The following is a 23415-nucleotide window of genomic DNA, read 5'->3' on the forward strand; positions in this document are numbered from 1 at the left end:
AATAATTTTGCACACTAAGATAATAACTTTGCACTGTTGGAAAGAGGATGGTTGAGAAACCAGTTGGTTGATGGGGACCAAGTTGTTGGTCCGTCGGTGATCCAAGAAAGATCACTGTTTGGTTACAAGGTAACCCGATTAAGGACCAAGTTGTTGGTCAGTTTGTGATCCGAGAAAGATCACCGTTCGGTTATGAGGTAACCCGATTAAAGGCCAAGATGTTGGTCCACTTGTGATCCAAGAGAGATCACCGTTTGGTAAGCAAGTCCGAGGGACTTGAGTCACGAGATCATGATCATTGCATTTCTAGTATGATTTTGCACTAATGATTCACTTGGTTAATTATCATGATATTGTTTGTCATTATGTGTATGCTTGTTGTGAGCTTGCAAGTACATTCAATGTACTGACCTGGCGTGTCATGCCCGCTTTCAGGAAAGTCTTGTTGGAACGAAGTGATGTCTGAGTCTAGATCGTGTCCACATCGGTGTCCCTGTGCTATGGAGTCCCGCTTCGTCGTCGTTCCGCTGTCATGTAGTTGTCGTGATCGAGGCCCCTTTATGTTCACTAAATAATGTACAATATGTTTAGCCCCACCATGTGTGCCGCTTGGCCTCGTAACTTGTTGTAATATGAACCATGTTCCGCTAGCATCAATAAAGCGGTTGTATTCTGTACCAAGATGTTATGTGTTGCCAGAAGACAAGGTCTCTGGGTTGGCAATACAGGGTAAACCGGTTGCTTTGAGCCGAGGTGCCACAATGCTTGGTATCAGAGCCGCGTTGACTGTAGGACATTGTCGGTGTCAAAACCGGCGGATCTCAGGTAGGGGGTCCCGAACTGTGCGTCTGGGCCGGATGGTAACAGGAGGCAAGGGACATGAAGTTTTACCCAGGTTCGGGCCCTCTCGATGGAGGTAAAACCCTACGTCCTGCTTGATTAATATTGATGATATGGGTATTACAAGAGTTGATCTACCACAAGATCACAGAGGCTAAACCCTAGAAGCTAGCCTATGGTATGATTGCTAATGTGTATGTTGTCCTACAGACTAAAACCCTCCGATTTATATAGACACCGGAGAGGGTTAGGGTTACATAAAGTCGGTTACAATGGTAGGAGATCTGAATATCCGTATCGCCAAGCTTGCCTTCCACGCCAAGGAAAGTCCCTTCCGGACACGGGGCGGAGTCTTCAATCTTGTGTCTTCATAGTCCAGGAGTCCGGTTGAAGGTATAGTTCGGCTATCCGAACACCCCCTAATCCAGGACTCCCTCAGTAGCCCCTGAACCAGGCTTCAATGATGACGGGTCCGGCGCGCAAATTGTCTTCGGCATTGCAAGGCGGGTTCCTCCTCCAAGTACTTCATAGAAGATCTTGAACACAAAGATAGTGTCCGGCTCTGCAAAATAAGTTTCCACATATTGCCAGAGAATAATAATATTAACACAGATCTAATCTGCTGACGTATTCCGTGGTGCGACACGCCACGGCCAAGCCTTTATCTATTTAATTATCCCACCTCAGCGCGTTGTGCGAGGCAGTTTCCTTGGCACGTCTTGTTGAAGCAGAGATCGTGTCCCCTTATTTAGGGATTCTCATCAGTACGGGCGTGGGTAACCCAACCGCGCCTTTGATTACGGCGCTTGGAGATAAGCAAGTTTTACTAGGCTGGTGGGGACACATAATCGCGTCCACCCATATAAGGGGATAAGGATCCACCTTTTCACCCATGCCTTCTTCCTCCTCTGCCTATCCATTCTTGCGCACTCGAGCTCCAGCGCCCAAGTCCGCACTACCACCTCGACCCTCTCCAGTCATGTCCGGAGCGGGAGGCAAGTGGATGGTCTCCTCCTTCATGGAGGGACACATAAAAAAGCTGAGGAAGGCCGGATATCTGGCCAGCGACATCGCGCACCGGCTCCCCGAAAAGGGGCAGCTCATCCCCACTCCTAGGCCCCATGAGAGGGTGGTATTTCTCCCCCATTTCCTCCACGGACTGGGCTTCCCTCTGCATCCATTTGTCCGGGGGCTCATGTTCTACTACAGCCTGGATTTCCATGATCTGGCCCCGAATTTCGTCCTCAACATCTCGGCGTTTATCGTCGTGTGCGAGGCCTTCCTCCGCATCTGCCCCCATTTCGGCCTATGGCTTAACACTTTCAACGTCAAGCCGAAGGTGGTGCGCGGCAGCCAGGCGGAGTGCGGCGGTGCCATGGTCAGCAAGATGGCCAACGTTTTGTGGCTCAAGGGCTCCTTTGTGGAGACCCTGAAGGGGTGGCAATCATGGTGGTTTTATGTCACCGAGCCACGCGACGCCGAATGGGTCACACCCCGTGAGTTCCGATCCAGCCTCCCTATGCGGCTCACCTCCTGGAAGGAGACAGGCCTATCTTGGGGTAATAAAGGAGAGCTGACCAGACTCCAAACATGCATCCAAACCCTGGTGGACAAGAAGCTCAAGCTTGTCAACGTAGTCCAGGTTATGCTCATCCGCCTGATCCTCCCGTGTCAACGACGGGCCTTCAACCTTTGGGAGTTCGACCCGGCGCAGCATCAAACTCTTAACAGGATCTTCGACACGACGTACAAAGACGCCTGGAGGATGCTTTTCAAGGGCGCCGAGGCTCCCGCATCCGCCTCCGAGGATCGCGGATTCAGTACTCAGCGCCGCGCTCTGGCGGTAAGCTGTTTTTGTCTTTTTGCAAGGTATCAGTTTTTCATAGTTTGACTCTATGCGGGATCTAAGCTCCTTTATATTTGAAAGGATTGGGAGGTGACGTCAGGACAGGTCAATTGTCCGGCTCCTTTGCCCGAAGGCCCAGCGGACGCTCGCTTGGCGAAGCTGCTGGTTCCGGTGCCCAATGTGGTGCCGGAGAAGAAGGCCCCGAAAAGGGCCACGGGGACTCGAAAGAGTGCCCGACGCCAGGAGGTGTCGGATTCATCATCCGACGGTCCCGAAGCGCCTTCCTCTCATGAAGACGAGGAGGAATAAGAAGAAACCTCTCCCCCTCCAGCGGGAGGAGAGAAGAAAAGGAAGGCCGCCCTCTCTGAGGAGGCCGGGGGATCCAAGAAGGGGCAAACCCTTCCTCCGGACTACTCCCCCGACGCCGACGACGGTGAAGAAGAGTGGCAGCCAAGGGCCAAGCCCCTGGCGAAATCATAAGTATCTGGATAATGGAGTAATTCATAGTACTTGTTTATTGCACAACTTTCCCTTACGTCGAATATGCTTATGAAGCCCACCCGGAGACCGGCACGACGCGTCGTCGAGCGGCTCCCTGGACCCGTCGGATGTGAACTCACTTCCAACGGTTTCCTCCCCCTGCTCTACGGACGACACCGAGGTGTTGTCCGAACTGGTTCCAAGCTGGGAGGAGGTGGTCCTGGAGGCGCCACAAGGCGACCTCCCGGACTCCAGGAGTAAAGGGGATGATACCCCCCGGGGCTCCAAGTCCGGCTCAAGGCCGGACACCGCTCCAGAACCTTCAAAGGTTCCAAAGTCCGGCGGGCGACCTCCTTCCAAGAGGAGCATGCCTACCGTGCCGGTGACCCCCGTCCAACCGGGGGCGCTGGACAATCTGTTGGAGGTGCTCGAAGGCGCCTCCATCGACGAGGGGCACCGCACTATTATGAGTGCAGTGGTCCAGAAGGTTCAGTCTCCCAAGAGCGGACTGAATGAAGCTTGTACAAGCCTCTTGACAGGCTTTGAGGTAAGTAAATAATGTGTAAATAATATTACCGCATAGACAGTAGCCCCTGATGCTCTGTTGGGCGTTCGCGAAGAAAAGTCGAATAGAGGATCAAAAATTTGCAGGAGTTTAACAACGGAGTCAATATGCGTATGCAGGCTTCTCTGCTGGCGTCCGCTGTACTGACTGCGGAAGTGGACATGCTGAAGCAGAGCCTCGAGAAGTCCGAGCAAGAGCTCGGGCGTGCCAAGAAGCAGCTCGAGGAGAAGGAAGGTAAGAAATACCTTTTTTGAATATGTATAAAAAATGTGCAATTGCAAAAAAATGATAGGATTAACATGGCTATTGTAGGGGCCACGTCTGAGGTGGCGTCCCTTAAGCAAGCGCTGCTCGAGGCCGAGAAGAGTGCGGCCACGGAGCGCACCGAGCGGGAGAAATTTGAGGTCAAGGTTGGCAAAGTGCGGCAAGAGCTCCAGGTTCTCATGAAGAAACATGAGAGTTTGGAGCTTGACTCGAAGACGCGAGCGTCCGAGCTCGTGGCAACGATTGAAAATGCCAAGTCTGCCAAGACCGAATCCCAGAAGACCCTCCAGGAGTTGGAAGAGGTGAAGAAGATAGCGGCGGGTAAGGCATACTTTATGCAAAGTAAACACATAAACGTGAGTTACTTTATACTTACCCATAGCCGGAGCTCTCTAGGGGCATTTGCAGATCTTCCTCGGAGTGTATCCGATGCCTCCGCATTCTATCGAGCCGAGGAGGGCGGCTCGACGGAGAAGGTGTTCTGGTCTCAGTATGCTGAGGCCGGACACCCCGTGCCCCTGAGCGACCAGCTGAAGCAACTGGTCGAGCTCCACAAGGCGGACGAACAGGCCATGAAGGGCCTCCTAGTTCGGCTGTGGCCTGGAGAGGCTCTGCCTGGGAGCTATTTCGGGCTGGTGCGGCGGCTGGTGGAGGCCTGTCCAAGGCTCGAAGTCCTCAAGCGCTCCGTCTGTATTAAAGGTGCCTGTAGGGCCTTTGCCCATGCTAAGGTGCACTGGGGCAAGCTGGATGCGGAGAAGCTTGTGAAGGACGGGCCACCGGCGGGGAAAGAGCATCGCAAGCCCGAAAATTACTATAAGCATGTTCTGAAGGGTGCCCGCCTTGTGGCGGATGAATGTACTAGGGATGTAATTTTTGAGTAAAACTCGCTCGTTTTTGTCCTGTGCGCTAAAAACTTGTTCATATGCGCTGAGCAATGCTATTTGAATTTAAAATATTACCTTCTATGCGGCTATTTATCAATACTGAGAGATGGCAAGTCGTCGGCTTCTGCCCCCTTGCCGCTAGTGCTGGGGTGTTCGGGGATAAACCTGGGCGCTCTTTTTCCCATATTTGGGTCCTTCGAGGGAGGCGCTCAGACCAACGAACGAGGCAATCAGACTATAATGCGTGAACACTCTCACTTAGCCATAGAATTCTATAATTTTAAATTTCGGCGAAGCCCCTAGTATTCGGAAGACCGAGTTCGGGGCGCTATCCACGCCTTGGCCGGACAGAGCCGGCTCCTCGCCCAAAGCGGCATAAGTCTTTAGGGACTCGAAAAAACCTCTCGAACAGTGACCAGCTCTCGCTTCATCATGACAGTCAGTTTTAGCTTTCTCCACTGAGGTGCTCGGCCCAGCTCAACTGGGGCACAATCGCAGTGGTTCTCCTAGTGCTACCTTAGCCGATATAGCGGAACGTAAGACACCAAAACATAGGAGCTGGGCAAACCCAACTATTGACCCAAGACATGATTCGGAGCCGATGCATATAATGCTATAAGTTCGGGGTGCCGCACTTGTGAAAGTGTTCGGACTTCTCACACCATATTGAGGGGTACTGAAGCCCCTGGCGTATTTTGGCCGTACCAAATTGTACGGGTGCAACGTGTCGTTAAGGAACATATATAAAAAGGTAATGCAAAAATAGACAAAAGCTATGCATTGTTTGTTAAAAATAGCTGCGATCAAAGCAGAACGATACAAGTAGTGCGATAAACGAAAAGTTGGACTATTTAACATGTCTGCTTCAGGGGCAAGCTGCGGAATAGTATGCGAAACAGGTATACTGCTCGTGATAGAGACCACCTGGGATTTCCGTGATGCGGCATGGCTTGTCTGCTTCCCTAGTTCTTGCATCGTTTGTGCGGCAATTGAACTGCCAAACCGGCCTTCCGAAGAGTAGAGTCCTGGAAGTAAGAGAAAAGTAGAAAAAAATTCGGCAGCCCCTGGTGCGGTTTAAGCTGTGTTTTGGGCGTGCCGTGATGGTGCCCCTCCCCTATGCCCATGGTATTTCTAGAGCGTAGTTATGTACGCGAAGTACTGCCGTCGCCTTTTTGCGGGGGTTGGGTTGGGGCCGCATTGCTACACCTGCTCGGAACGTGCCAGGCGGTCTTGTTGTGGGTTACTCCGGGCGCGCTTGACGGTGTCCAGACGTTTAATGGCCGGACTGGAGAACTGCCTGGAGAGGCTGCTTTGTACTTCCGCTGCGAGGGTCGCCGTGTGCTCCTCCGTTCGGAGGGAGCGTTCGGTGTTTCCATTGACTGTAATGACTTCGCAAGGGCCTGGCATCTTGAGCTTAAGGTATGCATAGTGCGGGACCGCATTGAACTTGGCGAATGCGGTTCGCCCGAGCAGTGCATGATAGCCACTGTGGAACGGGACTATGTCGAAGATTAACTCCTCGCTTCGGAAATTATCCGGAGATCCGAAGACCACTTCGAGTGTGACTGAGCCTGTACAGCTGGCCTCTACACCTGGTATTACGCCTTTAAAGGTCGTTTTGGTGGGCTTAATCCTCGAGGAATCTATGCCCATTTTCCGCACTATATCCTGGTAAAGCAGGTTCAGGCTGCTGCCGCCATCCATAAGGACTCTAGTGAGATGAAATCCATCAATAATTGGGTCGAGAACCAATGCGGCGAATCCGCCATGACGGATGCTAGTGGGATGGTCTCTTCGATCAAAGGTGATCGGGTAGGAGGACCATGGGTTGAACTTTGGGGCGACTGCTCTACCGCGTATACGTCCCTTAACGCGCGCTTCCGCTCCCTTTTGGGGACGTGGGTGGCGTATATCATGTTCACTGTCCGCACTTGTGGGGGAAAACCCTTCTGTCCATTGTTGTTCGGCGGCCGGGGCTCCTCGTCGTCATCGCTATGCAACCCCTTGTCTTCATTTTCGGCGCTTAACCTGCCTGCCTGCTTGAACACCCAACAGTCCCTGTTGGTGTGATTGGTCGGCTTGTCGGGGGTGCCATGTATTTGGCACAAGTGATCGAGTATTCGGTCCAAGCTGGACGGGCCCCTGGGATTCCTTTAGAATGACTTTTTCCGCTGTCTGGATTTGGAGCCTCTGAATCCGGCATTAACTGCCGTATCCTTAGCATTGTCGCCGTTGATGCGGCGCTTTTGCTGGTTGTGACGCGACCTGCCACTAATGTCCCTGGTGTCTGAACGACCAGGGTTCTTGGTCATATTGTTGCTACGAGCAAGCCAGCTGTCTTCTCCCGCGCAAAAGCGGGTCATGAGTGCCGTGAGTGCTGCCATAGATTTCAGCTTCTCCTGTCCTAGGTGCCGGGCAAGCCACTCGTCACGGATATTATGCTTGAAGGCTGCTAAGGCCTCTGCGTCCAGACAGTCGAGTATTTGATTTTTCTTTGTTAGGAACCGTGTCCAGAATTGCCTGGCCGATTCGTCTGGCTGCTGAATTGCGTGGCTTAAGTCGTCAGCGTCTGGGGTCGCACATAAGTGCCCTAGAAATTGTCGAGGAATGCGGTTTCCAGGTCCTCCCAACAGCTGATTGACCCTGTTGGCAGGCTGTTAAGCCACTGCCGGGCTGGTCCTTTAAGCTTGAGTGGGAGGTATTTGATGGCGTGGAAATCATCGTCGCGGGCCATGTGGATATGAAGGAGATAATCCTCGATCCATACCGCGGGATCTGTTGAGCCATCATATGATTCGATGTTTACGGGTTTGAAACCCTCTGGGATTTGATGATCCATTATTTTGTCTGTGAAGCACAATGGGCGTGCGGCGCCTCTGTACTGGGCGATATCATGACGTAGCTCCAATGAGCTTTGTCTACTGTGTTCGGCCCTGCCGAATTTGTGGCTGGCGTGACGGTTACCGTCTCGAGCCGTGGGGCACCCACGCGATCCATAGATCGATCTTGTTTGCCTTGCCTTGTCCTCCAACATGTCTCGTAAGTCCGGCGCATATTCCTGTGCGTTGGTATGGGGTGCGGCTTGGGTGGAGGGCCATGAGGCCTCTTTGTCGCGGCCACGGGGTGGCCTGTCGGCCGCGTTGAGTGCTTCCTCCTCTAATCGGGGTAGCAACTTGCGCTTTGGGTAGCACTTGGAGGGGCGTTCGGGCTTATGCTCTTCGGCCGCAAGGACTTCAGTCCATCTATCGACTAGCCGATCTTGATCAGCTTTAAGTTGTTGCTGTTTTTTCTTGAGGCTTCTTGCCATGGCCATAAGCCTGCGTTGAAAACGCTCTTGTTCGATGGGATCCTCTAGCATGACGAATTCGTCGTTGTCGAGGCTTGCCTCGTCTTCGGAGGGAGGCATACAATTATCGTCCTCGACCTCTCTGTCGGCCGCTATCTCATGAGGGCTGGTTTCTCCATCCTCCTGTGCTAAATCTTGCTCGGGGGGGATGTTCTTCGGCGCTTTCCGGGGTATTTTTATCTCCCGTGCTGGAATCGCCGTTTTTGTGTTGGCGGGATTTTGAGCGGCGCCGCTGACGCCGGCACTTTTGCTGTTTCTTGGAGGGGTCATCCTCCGTTGTTCCATCGCCCTCTCCCTCTTTTGGGGTGTCCACCATGTATATGTCATATGACGAGGTGGCTTTCCAGGGCCTAGTAGGCGCTGGTTCTTCATCATCTCCTTCATCGGTGTCCATACCATCGATGTCTTCGGAGTCAAAGTCGAGCATGTCGGTTAAGTCGTTGACAGTGGCTACATAGTGGGTGGTGGGTGGGTTTTGAATTTCTTCATCGTCCGTACCCCAACCTTGCTGACCGTAGTCCGGCCAGGGCTCTCCTGACAAAGAGAGAGACTTCAGTGATTTCAGGATATCGCCGAAAGACGAGTGCTGAAAGACGTCCGCGGCCGTGAACTCCATGATCGGCGCCCAATCGGATTCGCTTGGCAGGGGCGCGGAGGGTTCGGAATCCAGAGAAGAATCCGGCTCCATGGAGTCACGAGTCTTGCAGAGTACAGGGCTGGTGTTCGGCTCAATCGCCGTTGAGATCGCAACCCCCGAGGTGGCGTCCAACCGTGCATCCTCGATCGGCGCAGTTGGCTCCGACTCAAGGGTCGAAGCCGATGCGGGTGCGGCCTCCAGGGCACTGTCCGGCGGCAGAGCTAGATCATGCTCGTCAGGACAGTGTGGCGCGCTCGGCAGTGGCTCGAATCCGTCAAAGATCAAGTCCCCGCGGATGTCAGCTGTGTAGTTTAAACTTCCAAATCTGACCTGACGGACAGGGGCGTAGCTTTCGATCTGCTCGAGATGGCCAAGTGAATTGGCCCGCAGTGCGAAGCCACCAAAGACGAAGATCTGTCCGGGGAGGAAGGTCTCACCCTGGACTACATCGCCATCGATGATCGTAGGAGCCATCGGGCCTGACGGCGACGACACAGAGGAACTCTCAATGAAAGCACCAATGTTGGTGTCAAAACCGGCGGATCTCGGGTAGGGGTCCCAAACTGTGCGTTTGGGCCGGATGGTAACAGGAGGCAGGGGACACGAAGTTTTACCCAGGTTCGGGCCCTCTCGATGGAGGTAAAACCCTACGTCCTGCTTGATTAATATTAATGATATGGGTATTACAAAAGTTGATCTACCACAGGATCAGAGAGGCTAAACCCTAGAAGCTAGCCTATGGTATGATTGCTAATGTGTATGTTGTCCTACGGACTAAAACCCTCCGGTTTATATAGACACCGGAGAGGGTTAGGGTTACATAAAGTCGGTTACAATGGTAGGAGATCTGAATATCCGTATCGCCAAGCTTGCCTTCCATGCCAAGGAAAGTCCCTTCCGGACACGAGACGGAGTCTTCAATCTTGTATCTCATAGTCCAGGAGTCCGGCTGAACGTATAGTTCGGCTATCCGAACACCCCTTAATCCAGGACTCCCTCAGACATGCTAGGCTACTGCCGTGTTCCTGGACGTTAGCTAGAGTAAAAGTTGAGTGTCGGTAGCATTTGTAGCTGGTTGTTGCATTGCATACGCTCGTTTATTTTTATTCTAACCTACTAATGGCTGTGAGTGTAGATGGCTCCGGTGCCGTATACATGCCAGTTGTAGCTGATGCCATACACGTCGCCGCATCTCCTTTATAACATGTGGCGTCAGCTGTACGCTCTCGGTGACGACCCAGTCTATCGTGTGTATCGGGAGCATCTAGCAAACTCAGTGTATGAGTATCACGCAGTGGTTACTTTGCGCACCAGTTCATCGTCCAGCACTTAAATTCGTACATCCAAGAACAGTTTCGCTTCAACCGCTTCTCAGGCTGTTCAGCTTGCTGCATTTGAGATCCTTGTCGAGCTGCGCTATAACGAGGTCTGAATGCAGAACCATCTAGGTTTCCATTACTATCCCTCCTTGCACGACAATGGCCGTGTCTGTTTTCCTATCATTGATCCAGAGTCTGATAGTACTGCTAGCCACCTTTCTCACTACATCACTGCTAGCTACCTTCTGATTCACGAGCTGGCTCGAGAGCTGACTCATGCTCGTACTCCTTTAGCCGCTACTAGAAGTGGCGGAGCGTGACCAAATCTCAAGAGGGGCCAGATTTCACGTATCGAAAATGTACCGCAGCAGTATGCCGGGGGTATCAAATATTATTTCCCTTTTTAAAATCAAAAAAGTCGAGGCGTGCGTATGGGATACGTATCAGACTGTATCAGCGCAGTATCCGGCTGGATACAAGAGCTATCTGAAGTATCCGCACAACATAGCTGCTACCTAAAAAGAAATTGATAAAGCACCGCAATTTCTATCCAATAATCGACTAGGTAGACATCAAAGTTACCACTTACCAGAACATATCAACTCGTCACATATGACATAACATTAACAGAAGCAGACAAGCAGTGACTAGCATCAGTGGTGACAAGAACTCTAGAAGAACATCTAAAATATGTACCTAGCAAGAAGCTGAGAGGAGGTTAGGAGGAGTGGACATTGACGCGTAGTGCCTAAACCGGTGTCATTGTGGCCGGTGGGCGCACCGCACACGAGAATGGGATCGAGGTCTACTCGAGCTTGCCGCCGCCGTCGCCGAGGAATTGGGTCACCGGACGGGGAGGCAGGACCACAAGAGGGTGGGGATTTGGGGAACAACTCGTTGACTCTCACGATTCACGAACGAGGTGATGGTGGCTCGATCTCTACTGCCGAGTGGTGCTGCAAGTGGGCTGTGGCCTGTGGACTCATCTCCTGATGGGCTGGGGCGTTGGGCCAGATCGTAAGCATACCTAGTAAAAGAAGTTTACTTCAGAAGGGGGGTCGTAGCCCAGTTTCATCTCCACGACGCTCCGCCAGTGGCTACTAGAGCTTTCACTACTCCATTGTCTATGGGATTTACTCCTTATATTCCATCCAGTTCTAGTTCACTTATTCCACCGGTTACTCTTCCGAGTAGCTCGGGCACCTCGACCGGGAATCCCCTCAGTGCTCCTGCTGAGTGGGTTTCCCTTCTCACTACCCCCGTAGCCCCCATGCTTCAGCCCCACCCTGCACCTGCTCCAGAGGGAGAGCCTTCGAGGCAGCGTCGTCGTGTTACCTTTAACCCGAAGGTCTCGGTTAATGTCGTCAGTTCAGGATCCGAGTCCGCTTCAGGAGAGGACCCTGCAGCACCAGCAGAGCACTAGAGCGCTCGAGTATCCGCAATTGTTAGGTGGATGTCCGAATGTAGTCGTACAAGTCATGATGTTCCGCTTCATGTATGAGAGTAGTTGAACTTATCATGTCATTTATCTTTTATGTACGAGTCTATGTATAATTATGTTGGAACTTTCTTATTCAACGTGTTTCCTTCGTTATTTCGTTTTCTTTTGGGTTTTTGTCGCTGGCTTTTCCCCACTATATTTTTGGATGTAACTCATCTTGGTTGCGTTGTCTTGGGAAAAACAAACAATAGGATGATGCGGGGAGGCAGTAGTAGCGACGCTTGTGAGGATGTCCCTATTCGTCGTTCCACACGACAGACATGACACTCCCCCGAGCCGTACGTTCCACCACCGCCTCCACCGCCAAATCCTCCCTCCACCGAGAAAATTCTACGTATGTTTGAGGAAAGGAGGAATAATGATCTGATTGAAATATTAAGGAGTGTGCAAGCTATGGTTGGGCAGAATAATCAGAACGGTCATCACTCCAAACTGTCAGATATTCAAAGAACCAAGCCTCCTAGTTTCAGTCAGGTTATTGATCCCTTGGACGCAGACGACTGGTTACGAACCATTGAGAAGAAGCTTGAGGTTGCTCGTACTGAAGAGGATGACAAAGTCCCGTTTGCAACTCATTATCTTGAAGGCGCTGCCGCAATATGGTGGGAAAAATGCAAAAGCCATGTGGCCTGCTGATGAATAAATCACCTGGACAAAATTCAAGGACCAGTTCCTTAAATACCATATTCCTCCTAGAATTATGAAAGTCAAGTAGCGTGAATTCCTCACGCTCATCCAAGGAAGTCAGTCTGTGAGTGAATATTTGCATAAGTTCAATCATTTGGCTCGTTACTCCCTCTATGATGTGGCCACCGAAGAAAGAAAGATTGACATGTTTCTTGGGGGATTAAACCAGCATCTCCGATGCATCCACAGTATGTTTGACTTCCCTGAATTCCAAACTCTAGTGAACAAGGCCCTCATTGCTGAAAGAGAGCACAAGCTGATACACGACAACAAGCCGACAAATAATGATCACAAGCGCAAGTTCGAGCCGACGAAGGAGGTTCAAACCGTGCAAAAGGCTCATACCTGGCAGCATACTCAAGTAGATTACAAACCCAATTGGTAGCAGAATGAAAACAAAACCACTACACAAGTCAAGAATGTCGTGACCAACACGGTGTGAGAAGAGTGCCAGTGCAACAATTCTTGTTTCAGTTGTGGGCAAACCGGACATTATGCCAGGCAATGTCCCAATAACGGCAAGACTAATGCTCCATTCAGGCCACAAGTCAACTTTATGGGGTCATACCATGTCCAGAAAAACATCACCGGGCAAGTCCATCACCTCTCCATAGACGAAGCCCAAGAAAACCCCGAGGTTGTCATTGGTATGTTTTTTGTTCATAGCATACCTGCCATAATTTTATTTTACTATGGGGCTTCCCATGATTTTAGTTCACGGAGTTTTGCTGCCCAAAACAAATTTCCTTGTTCGATTTTGAGCAAAAATATGCTGGTACAATCCCCGGGATCTTTGCTCAGAAGCAATCTGGTTTGCCGTAATCTGGAAATCGGTATCAACGGAGTCTGTATTCCAACTTCTTTGATAGTCATTGAGTCTATCAAGTTGGACATTATTTTGGGGATGAATTGGTTAACCCAATATCAAGTATGCATTAATTGCGTGACCCGAGAAGTCACCTTGAGAAGTCAAGAGGGGCAAACTACAAAATTCTATGCCCGCAGAAGCATACCCAAGAAAGAAATGGTCTTCACCACTGTGGCTGGTGAATTGGAAATAATTCCTGTGGTCAGTGAGTTTCCCGATGTATTCCCAGAAGAACTGCCAGGCATGCCGCTAGACCGAGAGCTCGAGTTTGCAATAGATCTTGTTCCCGGAACCGCACTATTATACAAGAAATATTATCAGATGCCTTTGTCAGAATTAGTGGAGCTAAAGAAACAGCTTGTTGAGATGCTCCAGAAAGGTTATATCCGCCCCAGCCCTTCACCATGGGGATCACCTGCTATATTCATGGATAAGCAAGATAGTAGTCTCCGTATGTGTGTGGATTACCGTCAGCAGAATGATTTCACCATCAAAAACAAATATCCACTGCCCATGATTGATGACTTATTTGATCAGCTCAGTGGGGCAAAAGTATTCTCCAAAATTGATTTAAGGACAGGATACCACCAATTCAAGATTAAAATGGAAGGTATTGCTAAGACCGCGTTCACTACTCGGTATGGTCTTTATGAATATACCGTTATGTCCTTCGGCCTTACCAATGCCCCTGCTTTCTTCATGCATATGATGAATAAAGTATTCATGGACTTCCTCGATAAATTTGTGGTGGTTTTCATCGATGATATTCTCATATACTCAGAAAGTGGAGAAGAGCACAAAGGACACCTCAGAGTTGTCCTACAAAGACTTCGTGACCATCAACTGTACGCTAAATTCAGTAAATGTGAGTTTTGGCTCAAGCAAGTTGGATTTCTTAGGCATATACTGTCTGCAAAAGGTATAGCCGTAGATCCAAGCAAGGTAAAGGACGTACTTGATTGGTTGGCACCCATGACAGTATCTCAAATCCGGAGTTTCCTTGGATTAGCCGGATACTATCGTCGTTTCATTGAAGGTTTCTCAAAGATTGCCAAGCCAATGACAGAGCTTCTCAAGAAAGATAAGAAATTTGAATGGACCGAGGATTGCGAGAAAAGTTTCAATGAGCTGAAAACCAGACTGACAACATCACCTGTGTTGACTCTTCCAGACATCTACCGCAGCTTTGATGTGTACTGTGATACCTCCTGACAAGGTCTTGGATGCGTACTTATGCAAAATGGCAAGGTGGTAGCATATGCATCTTGACAGCTACGACCCATGAGGGGAACTATCCTACTCATGATCTGGAATTGCCCGTGGTGGTTCATACTCTAAAAAATTTGGAGACACTATCTCATTGGAAAAAGGTGCCAAATCTTTACCGACCACAAAAGTCTCAAATACATATTCACTCAGCCAGATCTGAATCTTCGCCAATAGAGGTGGCTCGAGTTAGTCAAGGACTATGATATTGGAATAAATTACCACCCGGGTAAGGCCAACGTGGTTGCCGATGCACTCAGCCGAAAGCCTGTTAGTCTGAATACCATGATGGAATCCTTGCCTCCTAAACTCCAAGAAGAGATTGCTCAGTTCAATCTAGTCATAGTTGGTGCTGGTCTTGCTAATATTATGGAAGTTACTCCTACACTCGAGGAAGAGATCCGCAAGGCCCAGCCAAATGACACAGTCCTACAGAAACATGTCACACGTATGTTAGCAGGACAGACCTCAGATTTTTCTAAGGATCAACAAGGTACACTATGATTCTGTGGCAGGATCTGTGTACCTAGGCAAGAAGATTTAAGGAAGAGAATACTGTCAGAAGAACACGAATCTCCGTATTCTATTCATCCCGGAGGTACTAAAATGTACGAGGACCTTCGAAAAATATTCTGGTGGGATGGGCTGAAGAAAGACATTGCCTATTTTGAGGCTTGTTGCAACATATGCAACAAAGTGAAGGCAGAACACCAGAAACCCTCCGGACTCCTCCAACCGTTGCCCGTTCCCCAATGGAAGTGGGATGATGTCTACATAGATTTTATCACAAGGCTACTGAAGACTCAGCAAGGCAATGATGCAGTATGAGTCATAGTCGACACCTTAACCAAGGTAGCTCATTTTATTCCCATCAGAACCACATACCGAGCCGATCAGCTCACATAATTGTATGTGTCCAGAATAGTTAGTCTGCATGGAGTACCTCGAACAATCACTTCTGACAGGGGGTCACTATTTACCTCCGCTTTCTGGTCACGTCTGCATCGAGCTTTGGGAACAGCGCTAAAATATAGTACCGTTTATCATCCTCAGACCGATGGATAGACTGAGCGGGTAAACCAAATACTCGAAGATATGCTTCGAGCATGTGCCTTGGCCCAAGGGCCTGCATGGGAAGATTATTTGCCGTATGCCGAGTTCTCCTACAACAACAGTTTCCAGGCCAGTTTAAAGATGTCACCTTATGAGGATCTGTATGGCCGTAAGTGCCGCACTCCGTTGACTTGGTCACAAACCAGAGATTGCCGCATTTTCGGAATAGATCTCATGATGGAAGCCGAAAAGCAAGTCAGGGAAATCCGAGACTGATTGCAATTAGCCAAATCCTGACAAAAGAGATACTATGATGCAAAGCACTGACAGGTCAGTTTTGAACCCGGAGAGCATGGATAACTCCGAGTCACTCCTATGAAGGGAATAAAAGGTTTCAGACTCGCGGAAAATTGGCACCCAGGTTTATTGGTCTGTTCCCAATTATGTCCAGAGTGGGTACTATTGCATATCAGTTGGAACTGCCCCCAGAATTGTCTGAAGTGCACAATGTGTTCCATGTCTCCCAATTGAGACGATGTATATCACTGCCCGAGAAAAAAACTGCTATGGCAAAAATGGAGTTGGCTAAGGATTTAACGTATGAAGAGAGACCGCTAAGGATTTTGGATGAGGTGGAAAGGGTCACTCGTAGTAAAACGAGAAATTTTTACAAGGTTCAGTGGGAGCATCACACAGAGCAAGAAGCAACTTGGGAACGGGAAGAGTTTCTAAAGGCAAACTATCCAGAATTGTTTTCCCGAGCAACCGAATCTCGAGAATGAGATTCATCCTAAGTGGGGGAGGTTTGTGACAACCTGGTTTTTGCCCTCTCCTAGTAGATTGGCCACAGTTAACTCTCAAAGTTACTATCCAGAAACTTACCATGAAGTAACACTCAATCTTACAGCACCTGAGCTCGACTCAAAGCATTGGCTCAACCCTAAACACTAAGGACTACACGCCAGACATGAAATTGGGGCCAGCCGTGGCGCTATGCCGAAGTGCACGCGGTGACCACGCGTCTGCACGGTGCCAGCCGGCTAACCGACGCGCTCTGGGTGCCGCCGAGCGCTCTATGCGTCGCGTGCTCGCTTCCCAGGCTGACACACCTCGCCAAACCTCGCCACCATCCCCGTCTCTACTCCCTTAACTCCCTCCTGGCGCTCGCCGACACCGGAGCTCGCCGCAGTGAACACGGGCGTGGTCTGGCCAACCGCACAGTGCGCCGCGCACTGTGTTCGTCGCCACCCCCTCAATCCTGTGCTCGTCGCCACCCACCCACAGTGCCCGCGTGAGCTGCGTCGCCTTCCCCCTAGTTCACTAACACCGTTCGTCGCCGGGCACTGTGTCCAGGTGTCCTCTGGCGGAGCCCGATGCCCTCCTCTCGCTCGCCTATAAATGCTGCCGTCCCCAGCCCTCTAGAGCATCACCAACTCACCACACACACTCCACAAGACTGTAGGAAGCCGTAGCCCAGCCGGGTAGGCCTCGGGCCGCCATCCTCGAGCTCGAGCTCACCGGCGATCCCCTCGGGTCGTCTCCATAGCTCCAGCCCCTCCCAGGCTCGAGCCACCCTTCCAGAGCCTCCATCGTGCTTTAGTGGTGCCGTCCAACCCGGTTGGAGCCACTGGTGCAGCCTATGGTCACCGTCCGGCGACCTCCGCTCTCTTCCACCGCTGGAGACGTCCTTTCTGATGCCGTCCGACCACCCCTAGCTAATCTATGGGTACGACCATGTGTGTCTCAGTCTTCATCTTTGATCTATACCTCTAGCTCAGGCCAGGATGCCCTCCTCGCCGGTGTGTGCTCCGGCGGAGCCCCGCCGTGCTTTGTTTCCTTCTCACCCTTCCTCTCACCTGACTAGCGGGGCCCGCTGTCAGCCACTCTGGACGCGCCCAAAGCGGTACGAGTGGAGGCGCCCCGCGGTTTACGTCTTCGACGTCACCCCCCATATTTGTTTTTATTTAAATCAAATTTAAATTTAACCAGAGATCTCTAAACAGCCACAACTCTTTGACCATAAGTCCAAATGAATTGATTCTTTTTGCATTGGGTTCTTTATGAAAATATCTAGCATCACACAAAAATGAGATTTTTCTCTGCTGTCTAGATTTTCTAGTGAATTTCAGAGTGGTTCTTGATGTTTTCTTTTTATGTTTATAATCGTTTTCAGAAGGTGAAGCTTGTCTTGAGGATCACCAGGAGGAGTGTGAACCTCACATGCACTAAGGCAAGCCACAACAACATTTTCATGGTGCCATTATAATATTTTTGATTTTTCTACTTGAATGAATAATTTAGTTCATGCATTTAAATCACTACAATAAATATACATTTATTCTGGTGAATGCTTGTTTGTGTTGATATGTTTGTTACAGAAGATTAAGGCTAACTAAGTTAGTTTAAGTCACTAGAAGTTATATTTGTTTATGAAAACGTAATTTGTTTATGCAAAGTATTAGTTGGCTTAATATTTTCTTGAGCGAGAAAAGAATTATGCTAAGATATTGTCATGGTTAGTTTGCTGAATAATCAAAACCAAAAAAGTGTCATGAGTTTCGGATATGTATGGTTAGTGCTTGATATAGTTGACCTGTTATTGTTAAAATGATAAGTGATGCATGCTTTATGATTGCATTTGCATGGCATATCATGACACCGATTACTTTTACTTTAAGTTGAACCTGTTAGTAACTCAACTTGAACATATCGTTGATCGGGTCATGGTGCCACTGAATGAAGTTTTTCCCAATGCAACCATATTTGCCTTTATGGGAAGGCCTTTATTCGGTCTGTTGTCATGCCTCTGGTCGGTGCCTCCAACGAGGGAAGGTTATGGGCGTGCGTTACCCTGGCCCAGTAAGCAGACATAACCTTGTGTGCTCGTTGTTGTTATGGTACCTTGTCCCCATTTGGGACCGTTTATGTTGTGCCACGACGGTGGCCGTTGGTGTCTTTGGTAGACACGGGGCCACCCAGGACTTAGACTAGTGGGGAGTTGGAGTGGCCGGGAGAGTGTCACGGCAATGGAGGGGTTCTGTCGGAATGCCGTTGGTCCACCCGAATGGGACTGCGAGGCCATGGGTTCCGTGGTGTGGGTACAGTGCACTACATCTGCAGAGTGTATTTAATCTATCAATAGCCGAGTGCATGGTTACGGATTCGCTCGAAAGTAGGTCACACCATGGTTCAATGTTTAAATAATTTTGCACACTACGATAATAACTTCGCACTGTTGGAAAGAGGATGGTTGAGAAACCAGTTGGTTGATCGAGACCAAGTTGTTGGTCCGTTTGTGTTCAGAGAAGGATCACCGTTTGGTTACTAGGTAACCCGATTGAGGACCAAGTTGTTGGTCATTTTGTGATCCGAGAAAGATCGCCGTTCGGTTATGAGGTAACTCGATTAAAGGCCAAGATGTTGGTCCGCTTGTGATCCAAGAGAGATCACCGTTTGGTAAGCAAGTCTGAGGGACTTGAGTCACGAGATCATGATCACTGCATTTCTAGTATGATTTTGCACTAATGATTCACTTGGTTAATTATCATGATATTGCTTGTCATTATGTTTATGCTTGTTGTGAGCTTGCAAGTACATTCAATGTACTGACCTGACGTGTCATGCCAGCTTTCATGAAAGTCTCGTTGGAACGAAGTGATGTTCGAGTCTAGATCGTGTCCACATCGGTGTCCCTGTGCTATGGAGTCTCGCTTCGTCATCCCTCCGCTGCCATGTAGTTGTCGCGATCGAGGCCCCTTTATGTTCACTAAAAATGTACATATTGTTCAGCCGCACCGTGTATGCCGCTTGGCCTTGCAACTTGTTGTAATATGAACCATGTTCTGCTAGGATCAATAAAGCAATTGTATTCTGTACCAAGATGTTGTGTGTTTCCAGAAGACATGGTCTCTGGTCTGGCAATACAGGGTAAACCGGTTGCTCTGAGCCGGGGTGCCACAAGTTCACCCTTCTGCAAAAGGACTATGTCTGGTTGGCGGGGTGTGATTTAACACAGAAGATAAACTCTCTTCACCCTATTCTCCTTGACAATTGATTTTTCAATCAATGAAGATTACTCATAGTAGATACATGACGTGATCTCCGAACCTTTATAGACTTCTTGTTCGAGAACCACAATCACTCTTGGCCTCTGAAGAAATTGACACTTAACCGTATAGAGAGTTCGTAGGTCTCAAAAGTAATACATGGAGCGTACTGGACTTAGATTCAAGTTATGCTAAACCACTATCTATTTTTTGGCTCTAGTTTTTTCTCTCGGTGGATTTTAAACTCAAATCACTCAGGAGAGAGGGTTGATCACACAATCTTCTTGGAATCACATGGAGCAGCCAACGGACAATGTTGGAGCGGTGTGGCTATTTATAGTTGCAGCCTTCCTCGATGGGAAATGACCATTTTGGACACGCGGTCTAGCCAATGGACACCCGACATATTCTCAACGATCGTATTTTTACAGCAACGGTAACATTAATTGAGGAACAAGTAATGCTAACTCCTCGGTTCGAATCAAATCTCTCGCTGTAAAGAAGACCATCGTCCCTTATAGGAGAGTATTTATTAGGGACACTATTAGAACCAAGAGTATATCGACCAGAGGGGGTGAATGGGAGATTCAAAATTTCTTTTGGAAGTTTTGAACTGATCCCCATCATAACAGCAGAATAAAAGAACAGAAGGAAATGATCAGAATCAATCTTCTTCATTAGAAGCATATTCCTCGATGAATGATGTGATAATAGAGCGAGCTTGGGAAATCACAGGTTTAACTACGATGAGAGTTATGCAACAAGCAAACAGATGTATTAGAACAAGACAAAACATCACACGGATGATGAGAGATATGCAATGTGAAATGATGATAACTAGACAGAGTGAGGAGAATACATCAGAATGATATACGAAGATAAACTCATGTGCATGGCAACAGTGACAGGAAAGAATTACAACAACGATAATTATTAGATGAACTATCAGCACAGATCACAAAGGTAGACTGCTGAAGGAAATGAAGTAGAGTAGAATGAACCAGTGGTGCTCGATGGCGACAATCAAATTTGGTAGACTAGTTCACCCTTCTGCCAAAGGGCTACGTCTGGTTGGAGCGATGTGACTTAACAAGAAAGATAAACTCTCTTCACCCTATTCACCTTCAACACAGAGCTGGTCAGACACAGGTTGATTTCACTCATGGTAGATCCTTGTTGGCGATCTCCAAACCTTTGGTTGACCTTCATGAACCACAATCACTCTTTGTTGCTGAAGGTCTAGCATGGTGAAGACAACAACTCTTCAACACTCGAGCAGAAACCTATCCGTCTAGAGAGTGCGCAGCTCTCAAGAGTAATAGGTACAAGAACTCTAACTCAGAACCACTGTGATGCTAAACCACTGTCTAAGTTCGGGATCTTGATTTTCTCTCGATGGATCTTAAACTCAAATCACTCAGAGATGAGTTTCTCAAATCAATCTTCTCAGAAATCTTAAGTGGAGCAGCGAACGGCAATATTGGAGCGGGGTGGCTATTTATAGCCGTAGCCTTGCTCTTCGATCAACTTTTGATTCTTCTCCATCTCTTCGACTAGTAATCCTTAGGTTTTCCTAAGATTTCTCTCAAGCATTTCTAGCTCATATTGTTGGTATTTTGCCATTTTAACAAGTTTAGCATAAGCAATGTATCCAAGAGAATATCCATTCATGGATTTTTGGTGTTTTGCTGATACCTGATCCTTTCAGGATTTTGCCATGAGACAGAAGGTGATTAGTTCATCATCGCTCGAATCATCATCATCAGCATCTGATTCGAGGGAGGTGTCTGATGATTCATACACAATGAAGGCATTGCTCCTTCCTATCCTTGTTTGATGCTCTTCATCATCAGAGTCAGAATCGGATGTATCATATTCAGGATGCATACTCATGTCAGTGATTACTCTATTCAACTGAGAGATTTTCTTCATGTTGGATGTGAATGTGGCTTTGGATTGAACATTAGTGACTGGTCTCGTTGAAGAAGATGATGATGCAGATTCATTTTTCTTCCAAAGCTTAGTATGACGATCCATACGAGTGAATACATTGTAATGAAGATATTTCCATCTATTGCTTGGCCTTTCCCAGCGGGGACAATCAGCTATAAAGTGACCATATAATTTGCACTTGAAGTACTTCATATCTTTTAGAGGTAACCTTCTTCTTGAAGATTCAGGCACGTCACGTTCGTCATCAATTGTGAGGCAAAGATTTTGTCTTCTGACATCACTCAGCCTTTCTGTGAGCATTTGAAATTCCCTTGTGATGGTGTGTTGATTTTCAATGTCTTCTTCTTCTTCTCCTTCACCTTCTGAAGAAGACTCCTGATCCGCATTTTTAAGCTCCATCTTTTCTTCGTGAAGGGACAACAACGTCATGATCTCAACATAAAGAAGTTCTTCATAGTCTGGTCTTTGCTTGATTTCAGCTACGATGGGCTCAAAGGTAGCGTCAAGAGCACTTAGAAGCTTGTTGACCACATCTCTATCGGTGATATCAATTACTCCTTGCTGATGAAGCCTTTCGACAATGTTTGTCAATCGGTCAGTGAGTTCCATAGCACTTTCCTTTCGCAAGCTTCTGAAGCCGGTGAACATGGCACGAAGCATTTGTGTGTGGGGGGTTCCGTTCTAGCAATGAAACCTTCATGAGCATTTTCTATGGCATGCCAGATTTTCTTCGCAGTGTCGAGCTTTTGAAATCGAAGGAAAAAGTCTTTTGAGAGACTACAAAAGATGATATCTTTTGCTTGAGCATCCAACTGCAGATTTGCTTTATCATTGGAATTCAGATCATTTGTCGATTGCAGAATGGTGTATCCATTTTCCACAATCTACCACAGATCAAAGTTGATAGCTTGAATTTTGATTATCATTCGTCCCTTCCAGTACAGATAGTCATTTCCATCAAAGATGGGAAACCTTTCAAAGGCGAGAATCTACCTGCATTTGACACTCTCAAAACTCCAAGGATGTTAGACCTTTAATATGAAGAGACAGTGAGTACCTGCTCTGATACCAATTGTTAGGACCATGAGTATATTGACCAGAGGGGGTGAATGGGATATTGAAAATTTCTTTTGGAAGTTTTGAACTGATCCCAGTCACAGCAGCGAAATAAAGAACAGAAGGAAATGATCAGAATCAATCTTCTTCGTCAGAAGCATATTCCTCGATGAATGATGTGATAATAGAGCGATCTTGGGAAATCACAGGTTTTAACTACGATGAGAGTTATGCAACAAGCAAACAGATGCATTAGAACAAGACAAAACATCACGTGGGTGATAAGAGATATGCAATGTGAAATGATGATAACTACACAGAGTGAGGAGAATACAACAGAATGACATATGAAGATAAAATCATGTGAATGGCAACAATGACAGGAAAGAATTACAACAACGATAATGATCAAATGAACTATCGGCACAGAGAACAAAAGTAAACCGCTGAAGGAAATGTGGTAGAGTAAAATGAACCAGTGGTGCTCGATGGCGACAATCAGATTTGGTAGACCAGTTCACCCTTCTGCCAAAGGGCTACATCTGGTTGGAGGGGTTGCGACTTAACAAGAAAGATAAACTCTCTTCACCCTATTCTCCTTCAACCCAGAGCTAATCAGACTCAGGTTTTACTCATGGTAGATCCTTGTCGGCGATCTCCAAACCTTCATCCGACCTTCACGAATTATAATCACTCTTGGTTGTTGAAGGTCTAGCTCGGTGAAGACAAGAACTCTTCAACACTCGAGCAGAAACCTATCAGTTTAGAGAGTGTGCAACTCTCAAGAGTAATAGGTACAAGCAC

This window comes from Triticum urartu, chromosome 5A (genome assembly GCF_056163025.1).
Source record: "Triticum urartu cultivar PI428250 chromosome 5A, HENAU_Tu73, whole genome shotgun sequence".
Lineage (NCBI taxonomy): Eukaryota > Viridiplantae > Streptophyta > Magnoliopsida > Poales > Poaceae > Triticum > Triticum urartu.